Source organism: Sus scrofa, chromosome 12, assembly GCF_054392235.1.
Source record: "Sus scrofa isolate SSC_HxYL_T2T_F1_AM1 chromosome 12, Sscrofa_HxYL_maternal_Yorkshire_Landrace_v2.0, whole genome shotgun sequence".
Classification (NCBI taxonomy): Eukaryota; Metazoa; Chordata; class Mammalia; order Artiodactyla; family Suidae; genus Sus; species Sus scrofa.
Window position 1 is genome coordinate 66,909,394 of NC_139394.1, and position 19,439 is coordinate 66,928,832.

A 19,439-nucleotide genomic window follows, 5' to 3' on the forward strand; every position below is an offset into this window, starting at 1 on the left:
CTCTTACTTTCTTGGAAGGCAGAAATGTTCCCCTTAGTATTTTGGTAGCTTTCATTACCTATGTTATCATTTTAACCCTTAAAAACCTTAATCTGTAACAAAAACCAAGGAACAAGTAATTGTGAACTGTTTGTCAGAGCCACACTTCCTGACTGGAGACTTCAGGTTTGGTCTTCCTCTCCTGAGAAGCAAAAAGGTAGCTAAACTTAGACCAGCCCAGCAATGAACCTTCCTATGTTTTATCCTATTTGAAATGGCCCAGAGAGTCAATGAATTCTTGCCATTCAACTTAGTTTCACGTTACCAAAATCTGGAGAGACTGTTCTTAAAGCTGACATTCCAGAATCACAATCATTCCTAACGTAAGCAGTAAAGTTTTCACCTACACTCATTGCATTCCAACAATGAATTGTTCCTTGACGCTTCCTAGAAAAGTTAGAGTTCCGGTTGTGGCTCAGCGCTAATGAACCCGACTAGTATCCATGAAGATGTGGGTTCGATCCCTGGCCTCGCTCCACGGGTGAAACGATCCAGCCTTGCCATGAGCTGTGGTGTAGGTCACAGATGGGCTCAGATCTGCTGTGGCTGTAGGCGGGTGGCTACAGCTCCAGTTGAACCGTCTAGCCTGGGAACTTCCATATGCCGCGGGTGCAGCCCTCAAAAGACAGAAAGAAAAAAGAAAAATTAGCAGATACCGTCTCCCTTTCAGGTTGAACGTCCAGGGTTTAATGGGTTCGGCAGTTCTGCCAGCAGGGGCGCTGTGCCCAGTGACCGAGAGGGAGGCCCGGCCTGCACTTCCCGCCCTGACCACAGGGGGCGAGCGCCTCGCCCGCCCACAGCGCTTGCGCGGCCCGGGCGGGCGGGGCTCCGCGCAGCTGCGGGTAGTTTTGTCCCCTCCGGCCCCGCGGCTGCGCGGGTACAGCTGCGGCGTCTCTGCAGAGGGAGCTCCGTCTCCTGGGGCCCCTCTGGGACCTCGGCTCAGGATGGTGTGGAGCTGCGTCTGTGCCGTCGCGAGCCGGGTTCCCTGCCGACTGGGCGACGCGGGAGGAAAAGGTGAGGAGACGCGGGAAGGGCTCAGGGGGAAGCTGGGATTTAGTTTTGCGTGCGGTATAGACGGCGTGGGGGTCGGGTTCCCGGCACTTCCCCGCGGTGTGTCCTTGGCCCCTGGGCCCTAAGTGAACTGACCCCGTGGGCTTCGTTCTGGGCTCTCCGTCGGTCCCGCTGCTCCGGGCGCCTCTTTTGAGGCGGTTGCACGCGGTTTTGGTGCCTGAAGCTTCGCAGTGGTGGGAAGTCGGGTTCTGGCCTCCCTTGGGGCCCGTTGCGTCTTTTCAGCGTCTGCATCCAGGTCTTCAGGTTCTCGGGCCTCTCCCGTCCTCGGTTAAATTTACCCCCAGGTCTTGAGTTCGTTTGGATGCAGTTGTGAGCGGGGTTGTTTCCTTTCTCTTGCTGACGGTTTGCTCATGTTTAGAAGTGCGGTTGATTTCTGGGTGTTGATGTTCCCATTTGAGTCATTTCATCTATTCAAGGATTTTTTTGGCGGAATGACGTGGAAAATTGGAACTCAAAAATCCCAGTGTTGGAGTTCCAGCGTGGCTCAGCTAAACGAATCTGACGAGCATCCACGAGGATGCAGGTTCGATCCCTGGCCTCGCTCCGTGGGTTTAAGGATCCAGCGTTGCTGTGGCTGTGGTGTAGGCCGTCGGCTGTAGCTCCAACTGGACCCCCAGCCTGGAAACCTTCATATGCAGCCTGGGAATTTACATATGCTGTGGGCGAGGCCTTAAAAAGCAAGCAAAAAAATTAATAAAAAGATTTGTTACTGGAACAAAGTGCCCCCCACCCCACGGGCTGGCGCTCACGATGTCTCTGTCGGCATTCGTGGGCGAGTCCAGAGCAGGTGGATGTTGGGGCCCAGGCTCTGACCCCCTTGTTTCTCCTCCCTGCTTCTGGGTGGGGTGACCACGTGGGCACGTTGCCCTCCGCCCTAGGATGCAGGCTGGCCAAGGCCCTCACCACCTCCGCTCCATCCCTTTGGTGACAGGAAACACTGGTCCAGCTGCAGGGGTGGGCAGGCTGGGAGGTGCAGGGCAGCCCCAGCTGGAAAGGGCACAACGGGTTTGGTGGGGGCTGGGTGGCTCTGCTGCGCAGGGTCCCCGGGGCGCTAGCTCCCAGTCGCTGGGCCCTGTGAATGTGGCTCGTGTCGGCCTGAGCTCTTTCCTGCTTTCTGGCTCTGGAAATCCTATGGGAGACGTCCCACCGCAGGTTAAGCTAATGCGTTCCGTGGAGGTGGCCAAGCCGAAGAGCTGCCGTTCAGACGGACGTGGGTGCTCACCCGGGACAAAACGACGGCGTGTGCGTGCGGATCGGGCACGAGGAGCGTGAGCGCAGCCACGTTCCTGCCTGAACGCCGCCTCTTGTGCGCTCCTCGGGGACGCCTGCCTCTGCTCCCGAGGCTCCCGAAACTCACGTACAGGGAGTGGAGGGGGGGCCCTGTCCAGTCTGAGACCCGATTTACCCTGTGTCCGAGTCCGCTCGGCGCTGCCACAGCGGATACCCGAGACCAGGCGCTTACACAGCAGACCTGTCTCCTCGCCTGGATGCTGTCTGAGATCAAGGTGTCTGCTTCTCTCCTTGGCCTGTGGACCTCCCGCTTCTCCCCATGTCCTCACCTGGTCGCCCTGTGCCTGTGTCCTCCTCTCTTCCTGTAGGACCTCAGCCCTACTGGATCGGGATCTACCCAGTGGCATCATTTTACCCTGACACCTCTTGAAAACCCCCATTTCCAAAGACAGTCACATCCTGGGTTCCTGGCGGTTAGGGATCCAGCACGTGAGTTTTGTGGGGACACAGCTGAGCCCACACCCTCCTGCTTAGGAGCTGTCTGGGCCTCTGTGCCTCCTTCCCTCAAATTCCATGGAGGTGGGGGTGGGTGTGCGACAGCCCAAGAAGAGGTCACTTGTCCAGGTCTTAGTTGGGGACAGGACCTTAGTTGGGGACAGTGCAGGGCCTTAGTTAGGGAGAGGGCAGGGACTGAGTTAGGCATAGTTTAGGGCATTTGTTGGGCATAGAGCTGGGCCTTGGATAGGGACAGCTTAGTCTAGTTAGGGAGCCCGAAAAGCCTTACTTAGGGAGAGCTTAGGGCATTAGCTAGGGACAGTATTGGGCCTTATTAGTGACAGCGCAGAGCCGTAGTTAGGGACAGCGTAAGTGTAGTTGGGCACAGCACAAGGCTTTAGTTCGGAGCAGGGCAGGCTCTCCTTAGGTGCCGTGCAGGACCGCAGTCAGCCAAAGCACGGGGCCTGAGTGAGGGACCTTGCCCAGCCTTTGTTAGGGACAGCTCAGGGCTTAGGTAGGGACAGCACAGGGCCTTAGTTAGGGACACTGAAGTCCAGTTAGGGACACACGGAGGCTGAGGTCATGAACGAAGGGTGGGAGTGCAGCGGTATTTTGGTGGGCAGGCTGTGCTCATCTCTGTGCCCTTTCTCTTGAGATTTCTCCCCAACGTCCTGCTCGCCTTTGCACCTGAGCCTCTTCCTGTCCCCGACTGGCGTCATGGGGATCTGACCTCAAGGCGTGTCTCGTTGCTTAAGGCAGGGTGACCTAAAGCTGGCTCTCCTGACTCAGTGGGGCAGCAGGGCAGCTGAGTGTTTTAAGGTCGTGGGATGTGGTAGGTTGGGGTGGGTATCCTGGGAGGTTTTGAGAAATACCCCACCTGTAGGGCTCTTCACTGTGCTTAGAGGGAGAGGACGACCCAAATCGAGCTGGCAGGTGCCCAGGATTAGTGCCCCCAGGAAGGACCGAGAGTTGCTGTTAGAGCACATGGCCACCAGAGGGCGCCAGAGCGCCAGCAGCGCCCCTGCCCCCTTGCAGCTCCCTGGCGGCACCTCCAGTCTCCGAGGTAGGAGCTGGGTCAATGGAGCCCCAGGGGGTGCCCAGAGCTTGGGGCTTGGGTACAGGGCACCTCTGACCACCTGCCCCCATTTCCCTCACCTCAGAGAGCAGGCACACCTCTGCCTTCACATCAGTGGTTCAGTTTTTGTCTGGTGGGGTGGCCCAGTGGCTAGAGAGTGACAGGCTGTCTGTGGTCTGAGTCCCCTTTGATTGTTTGGAGGCACAGCTCCACACCCGGAATTACCTGGCTCGAATCTTGGACGTGCGGTTTTCTAGACTCAGGCTAGCGTGGCATTTGGCTTCTGGAAGCTGGGCTTCTGGTCGTGAATGCAGTGTGTCAGCGTGGGGGTCTTTGGGGGAGGGGTCTGTGCTCATCCCTGTGCCCTTTCTCTTGAGAGTTCTCTCCAAAGACCCTTCTTCTTCCGTCTGAGCTGCTTCCTTCTGTCCTTGACCGTCTTGGGGGAACCTGATCTAAAGCCAAATCACGTGAATTAAGAGGGGGGCTGATTGATTTAAAGCCAGTCTTGTGACATAGAGTGTCAGACTCCAAATAGCGGGGTGGGTAGGGAGGGGTATGTGCCCTGGGAGACAGTGAGAAAAAAATACCCGCTCTGTTTGGCATTTCACTATATGGTGTTTAGTAGGAGCGGAGGAACGAAGTAAGCCTGGCAGGTCCCCAGGTCCCTCCTTTCAGCCTCTGGGACAGGGGAGGGAGGCAGGAGGAAGGGCGGAGAGTTGTTTTAGAGCGGGTGGCCGCTAGAGGGCGTCGCAGCACCAGCTGAGCCCCCCTGCTGCGTTCTGGAGGCCCCTCCAGCCTCAGAGCTGGAGTGAGCCGAATCCCAAGGATGTGCCCCCAGAAAAAGGCTTGGTACCGGGTGGCTTCTGACCCTCTGGCCCAAACTGCCTCACCTCACAGAGGGGACATAGTTCTGCCTTCAGATATGTGGGTGACTTCCAGCCTGCTCTCGTGGCCCTTTGGCAATACAGTTGGACAGGCTGTCTGGGGTCCGAGTGCCCTCTGGTTGTCCAGAGGCAGAACTCTGGGCCCAGAAATACCTGGCTTGAATCCTGGGTGTGCTGTTTTCTAGAATCAGGCTTGCAAGGGGTTTGGCCTCAGGAAAGCTGGGCTGGTGGTCGTGAATGGAGGGTGTGAAAGGGGTGCTATTTGGGTGGGGGAGCTATGCTCGTCCTTGTGCCCTTTCTCTTGAAATTGATCCCCAGCTTCCTTTTCCCTTCATCTGAAATCCTCCTCCTCTGCCCAACTCCTGTTAGGGGGGAAAATGCCTAAAACCCGGTGACATGAGGAAAGGGTGTGAGGTTACTGATTTAAAGCTGGGCCCCAGGGCTGAAGGGTCCAGATGGATTTAACGGCCACTCCTGTGCATTAAAAAGCAGGGTGGCTGAGTGATGGCAGGCTGGGGGGTGGTGTCAGGTGGGGCGAGGGCCCTGGCAGACCGAGAAAGCCGGGCCCCCTCTGCAGGGCCTTTCATGGTGCTCATGTTAGGGCACCGTTGACTGAACCGCTGAAACCGCCCCCCTGGGCCAGGCAGGACCCCAGCCCTTGCAGGAGTTGTGTCACAGCAGGTGGCCCTGAGGAGAAAGGCGGTGCTGCCCTGGAGACAAAGTGGGAAGGTTGGGAGGGCGCGGGAGGGGGGCAGACGGCCAGCCTCCAGGACCCTTAGACTCCGTCTCGGCTGAGAAGCACGTGTGACACCAGGAAGGCCCCGGTCCCGTAACACCTGAGGCTTCGAGCCGCATGGCCGAGCCGTTCTCCTGGGCTCCCTCCCCTGCTGCCCTCCGCCTGGGCGTCCTTCCCAAGAAGCCTCTCCCTCTGCCAGCCGTGTGTCTCCTCAGACAATTCATTTCCCAGTGTCAGACAGGAGCCCACACTGGGCCCTGGAGGGGTCCCCTTCTGCCGCAGCTGGCGACTCTGCCAAGGCACCTTCCTCACCGGGACTGATATTCCGAACATCAGGCCCCAGCTCTGCTCCCTCATCCCCCGCTTCTCTCAGTCTGGCCACTCTCCCTCCCTCTGAAACCTCGGAAGACTCCGCATACTTCCATTTACCGTCGGCGCCGAGGCCGAGCAGGCCCTGGGGCGTCCTGGGAACAAGCCTTCCTGTGTCCCCTGCTTCGGGTTTTTAGGGAACCAGCTTCAGCCTCCATGACCTCCCCTGAGCTCCCAAAGGGCAGGTTCAAACTGCTGCTCATCAGGGAAGGGAGGGGAGGCAGAGACAGGAGACCAGTCAAGAGGCAGCAGGGCAGCCCCGGGACCGAGTCCTGGATCCCCTTCAAGGAACACGCATAACAGCCTGAGTCCCTCTGCAGAACGAAGCCCCCAACACGTGACAACCAGAGTGGAGGACCCCCGGAACCAGTCCTGGGGCCACGAAACACCGACTCTGAGGGGGAGTGAAAGCTTGCATCCACCCCCACCCTTGTCTGGCCCCTATTTTCTCTCCCCAAACTCTAAAAGCACCTCCTGTTCTTTCCCGAAGGCGGGCCCAGTCCTTAGGGCATGAGCCAGCTGTGGCCTCTTCTGCCTGCAAAGCAATAAGGCTGTTTTTTCCTCCTTCACCCCGAACTCTGTCTCCAAGTTTCTGTTTGACACCAGTGGACAGATGCCAAGTTTCGGCCACTGTACTGGGATCTGCCATTCTTGTCTCTGAGGGTTTTCTGAGAGACGGCAATCTTGTATTTCGGGGGTCTCTGACTAGGACGCCCCCCCCCCCCGTGTTTTGTGCATGAGATGTTGTGGCTTGTGATGGCCATTCTGCCCTGTGACATGGGACGTTCTGGTTCTGTTCCACTGCGGTGCCCTCTGGGGTGAATTCTGTCTGACTGGGAAGATTTTCGCTATGAGGCTAAGACTAAGAAAAAGACGCTTTATTTTAACACGGTGTGGCCGCAATATTCTTTAGATTCCAGAGAAAATTGGTCTAAATGAAACTCTTGAAAATTCCAAAACTGGTTCTCTTGGCATAGAGTTAGAAAAAGCGAGTTCGATACAGCATCTTTTCAGAATTCTGACCCTGGAGTTGCTGTCGTGGCGCAGTGGTTAACGAATCCGACTAGGAACCATGAGGTTGCGGGTTCGGTCCCTGCCCTTGCTCAGTGGGTTAACGATCCGGCGTTGCTATGAGCTGTGGTGTGGGTTGCAGACGCGGCTCGGATCCCGCGTTGCTCTGGCTCTGGTGTAGGCTGGCAGCTACAGCTCTGATTCGACCCCTAGCCTGGGAACATCCATATGCTGCGGGAGCGGCCCAAAGAAATAGCAAAAAGACAAAAAAACAAACCGAAACAACAAAAAAAAAAACAGAATTCTGACCCTGAGTGAACAAATCCTTCTGGAGAACTTGCGCTTCTGTCCACGCGCCTTGAGACCTGCAGACAGCCCCCCACATCCCACTCCTTGCCTCTTCTGCTCCCCAGCTGCACCTGCAGACTCAGATTTAAGGTTGGAGTTGTGTTGGGGAAGCCAAGAGTGGTGCCCAGAGCTGGGGTGTGGTAACGGGGCACCCAAGAGTCCTGGACAGTTTGCTTCCTCTCAGAAGAGGGGACATAGTTCTGCCATCGCAGCTCAGGTTCAGTTCCTGCATGACCCAGTGGCCCAATGGCTGGACAGTTTGACAGGCTGTCTCGGGCTTGAGTCCTCTTTGACACTTTGGAGGCCCAACTCTGGACCAAGAAATACCTGGTTTGAATTGTGACCATAGAGTTTGCTAGTATCAGGCTGCTCCAGGTGGAATTGAGCTTCCAGAAGGCTGTTCTTCTGGTTGTGAGTGCGCTGGGTCAACCCGGTGGTTTTTGGGGGGACAGGCTGAGTGCATACTCCTGCTTTTCTCTCTAGAAATCTCAAGCTTTTTCTCCCCCCCCACCTGGGACCCTTCCTACTCTGTCACACAGACGTGACAAGGCATCTTCCTTAGGCCGGCTGGTGTACGGAAAGCCTGAGTGGTCCTTGGTCTCACGCTGGGTCCCACGGCTGAAGGGCGCTGACAGGGTCAGAGCCCGCTCACCTCACTCACAGAGCTGGGGCACTCATTTCAGGGTGTGGGGTGGGTGTCCTGGCCGACTGTGAGGTCGTCATGACCCCGCCCGTAGTGTGCTTCAGTGTGCCCAGGGGGAGCGGGGTAAGGGCGGCACGCAGGCAATTGCCCCAGGCCCGCGCCGACCAGACTTTTGCTGTGGGAGGCGGAGGCAGGGCTGAGAGTTGCTGTGAGAGCACATGTCCACCAGAGGGCGCCAGAGCACAGCAGAGCCCCCTGCAGCTCCCTGCTGGCATTTCCAGGCTCAGAAGGGGATTGGAGATGCACCGATGGGACCCCAAGAGGTGCCTCTGACCCTGTGGCCCAATTTGCTTCAACTCAGTCAGGGGACGGAATTCTGCCATCACACGTCTAATTCAGTTCCTCTGGTCGGGTGGCCCCAAGGTGAGGGAGCGAGACAGGCTAACTCGGGTCTGAGTGTCCTTTGCTTGTTTTTAGGCAGAAATCTGGACCCAGAAACACCTGGCTTGAATGTGCGATGTGCAGTTTTCTAGAATAAGCCTGGTGGGGAGCTTGGCTTCTTGGGCTTCAGGGCACGAATGCACTGTGTCCATCGGTGGTCTTTTGGGGTGTGGGCTGTGCTCATGTGGGCTCTTTCTCTCTAGAGAGCTCCACAACCTCGATCTTCCCCCTGCACCCGAGCCCCTCCAGCCTCTGCAGGACACCCATTTGAAGGCCGCTGTCTAAATCCATGTAAGGTGAATTATGGCGGGGTTGTTTAGGATTCCGAGCAGAGTCCTGGGAAGGAAGGCTTCTGATTCCAAACCTACTCTCCTGACGTACATGGGAGGGCTGCTGATTTCAGGGAGTGGGATAAGGTCAGGTGTGGTGAGTGGCCTGGCCGACCGTGGACTGTGCGCCACAACCCCCACCATCGTTATTCTGAGTGTGATGAGAGGGAGACGGGTAGGAAAACCATGCAGGCACGTGGCCCAGGCAAGAGCAGACCAGGGTTCTTCTGGGAGGCAGAGGAAGGGCTGAGGCTGGCAGTTAGATGCCACGTCCAGCAGGTGGCGCCTGAGTGACAGCCGAGCTCCCCACCAGCTCCCTGACCACAGAACCAAGCCCGGGACAGGGTAGAACATGATTGGTGGAGGCCCGAGGATGTCCCAGACGTTTGCCTTTGGTTACACGGTGCTTCAGCTCAGAGGATTACGGTTCTCCCGTCACATCTCAGTTCCAGTCTCTGTGTAATCGTGTGGTCCAAGGGATAGAAAGTCTGACAGGCTGCCTAGGGCATGAGTGCCCTTTGCTTGTTTGAAGTACAACACTGGCTCCAGAAATCCTTGGCTTATATCTTGGGCCTGCAGTGTTTCAGAATCACGCTGCTGTGACACTTGCTTCTGGAAAGCAAGGCTCTGAGTGGTCAGTGCAGTGCGTCAGTGGGGTGGTACTGGGGGGGGGGCGGTCTTAGCAATTCTTGTGCCCTTTCTCTCTAGATACCTCCACCTCTTTCCTCCCCACCTGAGCCTCTTTCTCCTCTGCGGGGGACCCTGTACCAAGGAACCTACCAACATCCAGGGAAAGTGAATGACGCCTCAGAGGTCCTGGATCTCTCAAGCTGGGTGCAGGGCCGAGGGGTGCTGATGGATGGCCAGCTGGTTCTGTTTACTGACAAAGTGGGGTGTCAGATTCAGGGAGTGCGGTGGTCTCGTTTGGGGTGAGGGCCCTGGCTGACTTTGAGATAGTTCTGCCCCCACCCTGTGCTGCGAGGGAGAGGAGTTAGGAAATCAGGGCGGCAAGGGGCCCAGGCCAGTGCAGACCAGAGGCCTGCTTGGGAGGCAGAAGGGCTGAGTTGCTGTTAGAGCACATGGCCACCAGATGGCGGCCGAGCACTGGCAGAGCTGCTCCTCGGGCAGCTCCCAGACTTGACCTTCAGGCTCCAAGGCAAGGTTGAAAATGGGTCCTTGGCACCCCTAGGAGATACCCAGAGTCTTCCGTTTTGGTATGTGGTGCCTCTGACCCTCTAACCACATTTGCCTCCTCTGAGAGACGAGAAATAATTCTGCCGTCACATCTGTGGTTCAGTTCCTGCAAGGTCAGTTGGCCCAGTGCCTAGAGGGTTTGACAGCCTGTCTGGAGGCAGCTCTCTGGATCCAGAAATACCTGGCTCGAGTCTGTTTTCCAGAATCGAGCTGGAGTGCAGTTTGACTCCTGGAACTCTGGGCTTCTGGTTGAGAAAGGTACCAGGGTTTACAGCCAGTGGCTATTTGGGGATGGTCTGTGCTCCTCCCTGCGAATTTTCTCTCCAGAGGTCTCCTCCACAGCCTCCTCCTTCCCTCCCACCCGAGCCTCTTCCTCCCCTGCCGAGCCCGGGGACAAAGAACCCAGCCAGGTCCGGGTAATGTGTAGAAATGCTGGGTGAGCCTTGATTTCAAGCTGGGTCCAGGGCTGAAGGGTGCTGCCTGATGCAAAGCCTGCACATTTGACCTCAAAAGGGGCATGTTTGTGTCTGATTTCAGGGAGTGGGTTTGGGTCGGTGTGGAGGGAATTGCCCTGGTGACTTTGAGATCGTCATAACCCCGCCTACAGGGTATTTCAGGAGGCAGAGAGGGAGAGAAGGAAATTACACTGGCAGCAGGTCAGAGCAGAGCTGGGCTCCACTGAGGGAGGCAGAGGAAGGGCTGGGAGCTGCTGTTAGAGCCCAAGTCTCAACAGAATGTGCTGGGGCACCGGCAGAGCCCCATCTGCAGCCTCCCTGGCTGCACCTTCAGACTCAAACACAAAGTTGGGGATGGGTTGGGGAGGCCAAAAGAGGGGCCCAGAGCTCGTTCTGGTTACAGGGCACCTCCGAGTCTCTGGACAATGGGCCTCATCTCAGAAGAGGGACATAGTTCTGGCGTCACATCTCAGGTTCGATTCCTGCTTGGTCTGGTGGCCCAGTGGCTGGGGAATTTGACAGGCTGTTTTGAGTCTGAGTCTTCTTTGTTGTTGTTGTTTTTTGTTGTTGTTGTTCTTTGGGGCTGCACCTGCAGCATATGGAGGTTCCCAGGCTAGGGGTCAAATTGGAGCTGCAGCTGCTGGCCTATACCACAGCCACAGCAACATGGGATCTGAACCATGTCTGCGACCTACGCTACAGCTCTCAGCAACGCTGGATCCTTAACCCACTGAGTGAGGCCAGGGATTGAACCCACAACCTCATGGTTACTAGTCAGGTTCATTTCCACTGCGTCACCAGGGGAACTCCTCCTCTGATTGTTTGGAGGCACAACTCTGGACCCAGAAATACCTGGCTGGAATTTTGCTGGTACAGTTTGCTAGGATCAGGCTGGTCCATGTGGAGCTGGGCTTCCAGAAATGTCTTTATGGTGGTGAAAGCGCTGTGGCATCCCAGTTGTTTGGGGCACAGGCTGTGCTCATACCCATGCTCTTTCTGTCTAGAGATCTCACAGATTTTCTTCTCTCTCACCTGAGACTCTTCATCCTTTGCCTGACACCTGTTACAAGGAAGCTACCTGCCACCGGATACTGTGAATAGAGGCTGGTGGTCCTGGGTTTCATGCTGGTTCACAGGGCTTAAGAGTGATTTGTTCAGAGCCTGCTTGCATGACTCATAAAGTGGGGTCATTGTTTTCAGGATGTGTGGTGCTGTCATGGGGAGGTGAGTGTCTTGCTGGCATGTGAGGTAGTCATACCCCAACCTGTAGTGTATCTCACTGCTCCAAAGGGAGACCAGCAAGGACATCCTGCTGGCAGGTGCCCCGGGCCAGAGGAGACCAGGCTTCTGCTGAGGGAGGCAGAGGAAGGTCTGGGAGATGCTGTTTGAGCGCGTGTCCGCCAGAGGGCGCCAGAGCAGAGCACTATGTACCTGCTTGTTTGTATCTCCAGGCTCAGAAGGAATTGGAGTTTCGCTCATGGATCTTCAAGGGTGATTCCTGGAGCCTGGCACTTGTGTTCTTGGTACCTCTCACCCTGTGCTCAATTGGCCTCAACTCATTGAGGGGACAGAGTTCTGCCACCGCAAGTCTAATTGAATTCCAGGCTGGTGAGGTGACCACAACATGAGAGAAATGGACAGGCTGCCTGGGGTCTGAGTGTCCTTTGCTTGTTTGGAGGCAATTCTGGACCCAGAGACACCTGGCTTGAATGTTAGACATGCAGCCCTTTAGAATAATCCCTGTGGGGAGTTTGGCTTCTGGTCATGAATGCAGGGTGCACCTGTGGTGGCCTTTTGGGGGTGGGCTGCACCCATGGCTGGATTTTTCTCTCCTGAGATCTGCACAACCTCCATCTTCCCTCTGCACTTGCCTGAGTTGCTTCAGCCTTTTCAGGACACACATTTGAAGGCAGCTGTCTAAATCCATGTAAGGTGAATCACAGCTGGGTTGTTGAGGATTCCAAGCAGAATCCCAGGGAGGAAGGCTGCTGATTCAAAGCCTTCTGCCCTGACATAAATAGCAGGGTTGCTGGTTTCAGGGAGTGAGGTAAAGTCAGGGGGGTTGAGTGGCCTGGCCGACTATGAGTGAGCCATGCCCTGCATATCGTGCATTTGAGTGTGCTGAGTGGAAGTGGAGTCAGAAAAATCTCACTTGGGAGTTTCCATTGTGGCTCAGTGGTTAACAAATCCAAACAGGAACCCCGAGTTTGTGGTTTTGATCCCTGAGTGAGGCGCTCAGTGGGTTAAGGATCTGGCGTTGCCATGAGCTGTGGTGGAGGTCGCAGATGCGGCTCGGATCCTGCGTTGCTGTGGTTCTGGCGTAGGCCAGAAGCAACAGCTCCAGTTAGACCCCTAGCCTGGGAACCTCCATATGCCCCAGGTGCGGCCCTAGAAAAGACGAAGAGGAAGAAAGAAAGAAAATCTCCCTTGCAAGTGCTCCAGGCGCGTGCAGAGCAGGGTTCGTCTGCGGGAGGCGGAGGAAGGGCTGAGATCTGGTGTTAGGGCCCCTGCCCAGCAGATGGCGCCAGAGTGAGAGCAGAGTTCCTGCCCCCCCACCCATGTCCCCCCCGCAGCTCCATGGCTGCATCAACAGGCGCAGATTCAGAGTGGAAAGGGATTGGTGGCGGCCCAATACGTTCAGATGTTTTCCTCGGGGCACGTGGTTCAGTGGACACTTGCCCAGGGTGCCTCAACTCAGAGAGGGATTAAGGTCCTGCCACCCCATCTCAGGCTCAGTCTCTGGACTGTCCTGTGGCCCAATGTCTAGAGAGTTTGTCAGGCTCCCTGGGGCCTGAGTGCCCTTTGCTGGTTTGGAGGACAACACTGGACCCAGAAATCCCTGGCTTCAGTCTGGTGTCATGAAGTGGTTTGGAATCAGGATGCTGTGAAATTTGGTTTCTGGAAGCCTGGGTTTTTTGTTGTGAATGCAGCATATCAATGCACTTGTATACGGGGGGCAGGTCTCAGCCTCTCCCTGTGCCCTTTCACTCTAGAGCTGTCTACATCCTCCTCCCTCCCACTCCGCCTGAGCTGCCTACTCCTCTTCGGGGGACCCCTGTGCCAAGGAACCTACCTTGATCCAGATGCGGTGTATAAAGCCTGGGATCCTGGATCTCAAGGTGGGCGCAGGGCGGAGGGGCGCTGACTGAGGCCAGCCGGCTCTGTTGACTTACCAAGTGGGGTGTCTGATTCAGGGAGTGGGGTGTTCTCAGTTGGGGTGAGTGCCCTGGCCAACTTTGAATAGTCCTACCCCTGCGCATCATGCATTTCAGTGCACTGCGAGGGAGAGGAATCAGGGAATCAGGCTGGAAACTACCCAGGCCTGTGCAGACCTGGGTCTGCTGGGGAAGGCCTGGGAGTGGCTGTTTTGGAGCAGATTATCAGAGATGGGGGCCGGGCACCAGCAGAGCCCCTCCCCTGAGCTTACAGACCTCACCTCAGGCTCAGGCGCAAGGTTGGCGATGTGCCCCCGGCACCCCAAGGAGGTGCCCAGAGCCTTCCATCTTGGTACCTTGTGCCCCTGAACCTCCGGCCCATTTGGCCTCCTCTGAGAGTGGGGAAATAAGTCTGCCATCACATCTGTGGTGTAATTCCTTCCTGGTCACTTGGCCCAACGGCTAGAGATTTTGACAGACTGGTCTGGGTTCTGAGTGCCCTCTGACTGTCTGGAGGCAGATCTCTGGATCCACAGGTACCTGGTTTGAGGCTTGGGTGTGCAGTTTTCTAGAATCACGATGGAGTGCAGCTTGACCTCTGGAAAAGTGGACTTCAGGTTATGAAGATGACCCGACGATCCAAATGGCAGTTGTCTTGGGATGTACAGTGCTGGTGTCTGTGCCTTTTCTCTCCAGCCGTCTCCTCCACACCCCCCTCCTTCCCTCCCATGTTAGCCTCTACTGAATCCAGTGACAAGGAACCCACCCAAATCCAGGTGATATGAAAAAGGTTGGGTGATCTTGATTTCAAGTTGGGTCCAAAGTCGACGGTTGCTGACTGATTAAAAAACTGCTCACTTGATTTCAATAGGGGTGTGTGGGGGGGGGCTGATTTCAAGGAGTGGGGTTGTGTCACGCCTGTGGGTAATTGCCCTGATGCCCTCGAGACAGTCATAACCCACTTGTCATGTGTTTCAGTAGGCAGAGAGTGAGAGGAATAAAAAGTCTTGCTGGAAGGTGTGCCAGGCCAGAGCAGAGCAGGGTTCTGCTGAGGAGGCAGAGGAAGGGCTGGGAATTGCTGTTAGAGCGCATGTCCACCAGATGGTGACAGAGCACCAGCACAAACTCCCCCTCCCCTTGCCTGAGCCTCTGCAGCTCCCTGGCTGCAACTCAAGACTCAAATATACGTTGGAGATAGGTTGGTGGAAGCCCAGTGTGGTGCCCAGAGCTGGGGCCTGGTTATAGGGCATTTCCAAGTCTCTGGGCAATGTCCCTCCTCTCAGAAGAGGGGATGGAGTAATGCCATCACATCTCAGGTAAATTCCCTCACCGTCCAGTGCCTAGAGAGTTTGACAGGCTGTCTTAAATTTGAGTCCCCTTTGCTTGATGGAAGGCCCACCGCTGGACCCAGAATTCCCTGGCATGAATTTTGGCTATCCCGTTTGCTCGTATCAGGCTGGTCCACATAGAGTTGAGCTTCTAGAAAGCTGGCCTTCTGGTTGTGAGTGTACTGTGTCAACCCAGTGCTTTTAGGGGGCAGGCTGCACTCATGCCCATGCTCTTTCTCCCTCCAGGTCTCCTCAAACTTCTTCCCTCACACCCGAGTCTCTTCCCCCCTAGGAGTCTCCTGTCTCTTCCCCCCCTAGGAGTCTCCTGGTGCATGGAATCTACCAGAAACTGGGTAATATATATAAATCTGGGTCATCCCTGGCTTCACGCTGGATCCAAGGGCTGAAGGGTGCTGGTCAATGTGGAGCCTGCTCTCATGACTTACAAAATGGAGGGGATTTCAGGGTGTGGGGTGGTGGTGTGTTGGGTGAGGGTCTTGGCTGACTGTGACAGTGCACCCGACAGGGAGAGGAGGAAGAATATCATGCTGGCAATTGCCCCAGGCCAGGGCACACCAGAATTTAGCTGCGGGACACAGAGGAAGGTCTGAGAGTTGCTGTTAGAGGACATGTCCTCCAGAGGGCGACAGAGCACCAGCAGAGCCCGCTGCATCTCCCTGCATCTCCAGGCTCAGATTGGACTGGAAAGGGACCCATGGAATCCCAAGGAGGGGCCCAGAGCCGGGGGTTTGTTTTCGTGGTGCCCTGACACTGCGGCCCAGTGGGACTCCAGTCAGTGAGGGGATGGAATTTTGCCATCAGGTATCTGATTCCATTCCTGCCAGTCAGGCGGCCAGAGTATGAGTGAGTGTGACTGGCTCTCCGGGGCCTAAGTGTCCTTTTCTTGTTTGGAGGCTGGACCCAGAGAAACCTGGCTTGAATCCTGGACATGCCGTTTTCAAATCAGCCTGGCAGGGTGTTTGAAGCCTAGAAACCTGAGCTTCAGGGTGTTAAGGTCGTACGTCTACACGTTCAGGGTGTGAGCTATGCTTACGGTGTGGTTCTTTATCTCCAGGGTTCCCCAAAGCCTCTGCCTGCCTTCTGCAGCTGAGCTGCTTCAGCCTCTGGGGGACACCCATTTGAAGGAACCTGTCCAAATCCATGTAAGGTGAGTCACGGCTGGGTTGTTTAGGAGTCCAAGCTGAGTGCCGGGGAGGAAGGCTGCTGATGAAAGGCTTGCTGTCCTCACTTCAATAGGAGGGTTGCTTCTTTCAGGGAGTTGGATAAAGTTGGGTGTGGTGACTGGCCTGGCTGACTGTGAGATTGGCACTCCATCCTATGTAGTGCATCTGAGGGGGTCTAGAGAGATGTGGGCATGAAAATCACATTAGCAAGAGCCCCAGGCCAGGGCAGAGCAGGGTTCATCTGTGGGATATAGAAGGGCTGAGACTGGCTGTGAATGCCCTTGCCCACCAGATGGCGCCCTAGCACTAGCAGAACCCCTTCTGCATCTCCGGGACTGCACTTTCAAACTCAAATACTTGGTTGGAGATGGGTTAGTGGAAGCCAAAGAAGGGCCTAGATCTGGGGCTGGGTTACTGGGCACCTTCAAGACAATGGGCCTCATCTCAGGAGAATGGCCTTAGTTCTACTATCTCATCTCCAGTTCAATTCCTACATGGTCTGGTGCCCTGATGGCTAGGACATATGACAAGCTGTCTGGGGTCTGAGTCCCCTGCTTGGTTGCATGCACAAATCTGGATCCAGAATTACCGGGCTGGAATGATGGCTGTACAGTTTGTCAGAACCTGGCTGGCCCATGTGGAGCTGGGCTTCTAGAAAGGCGGCATTCTGGTTGCAAATGTACTTTGTCATCCTGGTGCTTTTGGGGAGGCAGGCTGTGCTCACGCCTGTGCCCTTTCTCTCTAGAGATCTCCTATTTTTTCCCTCCCACCTGAGGCTCTTCCTCCTCACCAGACACCTGTTCCAAGGAAGCTCCTGCAACAAGGTAAGATGAATCAAGCCTGGGTGGTCCTTGGCGTCTATCTGGGTCGCAGGGCTGAAGGGTGCCGACTGATTCAGAGCCGGCTGAAGTGACTTACAGAGCTGGGTCTTTGATTTCAGGGTGTGGGCTTGTGTCGTGAAGGTTGAGTATCCAGGGTGACAGTGAAGAATCCATACTCCCACCGCAAGAGTGGATTTCAGTGTGCCTGAGAGGAAGAGGAGTAAGACATCCTGCTGGCATGTGCCCCAGGTCAGTGCAGACCAGAGTTTTGCTGTGGGAGGCAGAGGAAGGGCTGAGAGTCGCTGTTAGAGCACATGTCCACCAGAGGGCACCAGAGCCCCTCATCGCCTCTGCAGCTCCCTGTTTGTATCTCCAGGCTCAGAAGGGGTTGGAAGAGGGACCCATGGAACCTCAGGGAGGGGCCCAGAGCCCGGTGTTGGTTTGCATGGTGCCTCTGACACTGTGGCCCCATTTGCCTCAATGCAGGGAGGGGACAGATTTCTGCCATTAAATATCTAATTCAGTTCCTATCTGGTCGGGTGGCCCCAAATTTAGGGAGTTTGATAGGCTATCGGTCTGTGTGTCCTTTACTTGTTTGGAAGCAGAACTCTGGACCCAGAAACACCTGGCTTCAATGGTGGATGTTCAGTTTTCTAGAATCAGCCTGGTGGGGAGTTCGGCTTCTGGAAAGCTGGGCTTCGGTGATGAATGGGGTGTGTCTGTGCTGTTGTATTTTGGGGGTGTGTGGGCTATGCACACGGCTGGGCTCTTTTACTCCAGAGATGCCCACAACTCATATTCCTGCTGCCCCTGAGCCACTTCCACCTCTGCGTGACACCCGTTTGAAGGAAGCTCTCTCCATCCATGTAAGGTGAATCACGACTGGGTTGTTTAGTGTTCCAAGGTGAGCCTGGGATAGGTAGGCTGCTCATTCAAAGCCTGCTGGCCTGACTTAAATAGGAGGGTGCTGATTTTAGGGAGTGGATAAATGTGGGCGGGGTGAGGGGCCTGGCTGACGGTGAGACAGTCCCTCCCCACCCATCATGCATCTGAGTGTGCTGAGAGGGAGAGCAGTAAGGAAGCCACCTGACAGCTGCCCCAGGCCTGGGCAGAGCGGGTTCCTCTGTGGGAGGCAGAGGAAAGGCTGAGACTTGCTGTGAGGGCCTCTGTCCACCAGCCTGAGCCGGAGCAATAGCAGAGCTTCCTCTGACCCCCACCTACTCTCACCACCGTGACCACATCACCAGGCTCAGATTCAGGGTGCAAAAGGCTTGCCGGAGGCCCAAGGAGGTACACAGACTTTTGCACTTGGGTACTTGGTGACTCTTATGCTGTGGCCTCAGTTGGGGTGAGAGCCCTGGGTGCCTCGACTCAGAGAAAGATTAAGGTTCTTCCCCCACATTTCAGGTTCAATCTGTGCATGATCAGGTGGCCCAATGGCTGGAGAGTTTGACAGGCGGCCTCGGGCCTGAGTGCCCTTTGCTAGTTTGAAGAACATCACTGGACCCAGAAATCCCTGATTTAAATCTTGTATATACAGTGCTGTAAACCAGCCTGGGGTGATATTTGGCTTCTGGAAAGCTGGCTTTTGGTCATGAATGCAGTGCATCCAGGAGGTGGTGTTGCAGTGGGCGGGTCTCAGCCTCTCCCTGTGCCTTTCTCTCTCTCTCTCTCTCTAGAGATCTCCACCTCCTCCTTCTTCCTGCTCCACCTGAGCCTCTTCCTCCTCTGCCGGGGAGCCTATGCCCAGGAACCTACCTCCATCCAGGGAACATGAATGATGCCTGGGAGGTCCTGGGTCTCAAGCTGGGTTCAGGGCCGATGGGTGCTCTTTGATGGCCAGCTGCTTCTGTTAACTTATCCAGTGAGGTGTCTGATTTCAGGGAGTGGGGTGGTCTCAGTTGGGGTGAGGGCCCTGGGTGACTTTGAGATAGTCCCACCCCACCCATCATGCCTTTCAGTGCACTGTGAGGGAGAAGACTTAGGAAATCAGGCTGGCAAGAGGCCCAGGCCAGTGTAGCCAGGGTTTTGATCTGGGAGGCCAAGGAAGGGCTGAGAGTTGCTGTTAGAGAAGATGGCCACCAGATGGCACCAGAGCACCAGAGTGCCCCCCTCTTGCCCCTGGAGCTATGCGCCTTCACCTTCAAGACTTGAGATGGGTCCTTGGTCCAGTGGGCCAATGGCTAGAGAGTTCGACAGGCTAACTTGGTCTGAGTCCCTTGACGGTTTGGAGACACAACTCTGGACCTAGAAATACCTGGCCTGGATTTTAGCCCTAAAACTTGCTAGAGTCAGGCTGGTCCATGTAGAATTGTACCCCTAGAAAGGTGGCCTTCCGGTTGTGAATGCACTGTGTCAGTACAGGGGTTTCTCTAGAGAGAGATCTCCTCAAGCTTTTTCTTCCCTCCCACTTGATGCTCTCCCTCCTCGGCCAGACACCTGCTGCAGGGAAGCTACCTCAAGCCAGGTAACTTTTATAAAGGCTGGATGGTCCTTGGGTCCCAGAGTTCAGTGGTGCTGATTGATTAGGGGCCTGTTCACGTACGTTACAATGTGGGGTCACTGATTTCAGGGTGTGGCTTGAGTCCTGGCTGAGTCTAAGATTGTCATGCTCTAGCCCGTCGTGTGTTG

At 55.9% G+C, this 19,439-nt stretch overlaps 1 long non-coding RNA gene across 27 annotated transcripts in view; it reads left to right on the forward strand.

The window, feature by feature from the left end:
* LOC100628214 (uncharacterized) overlaps positions 1–19,439 on the forward strand; it is a 49,582-nt gene that overhangs the window by 15,968 nt on the left and 14,175 nt on the right. For 10 of the 27 annotated variants that reach the window (XR_014822046.1, XR_014822045.1, XR_014822063.1 and 7 more), the window contains 3 exons: positions 15,879–15,971; positions 16,733–16,811; positions 16,928–17,057. This is a non-coding gene — a long non-coding RNA (uncharacterized LOC100628214). Of the gene's footprint in view, positions 1–883; positions 1,054–9,780; positions 9,979–13,313; positions 13,440–15,049; positions 15,157–15,878; positions 15,972–16,732; positions 16,812–16,927; positions 17,058–19,439 lie in introns of those variants that run through there. The other 17 variants (XR_014822049.1, XR_002337429.2, XR_014822057.1 and 14 more) reach the window with 11 other exon arrangements.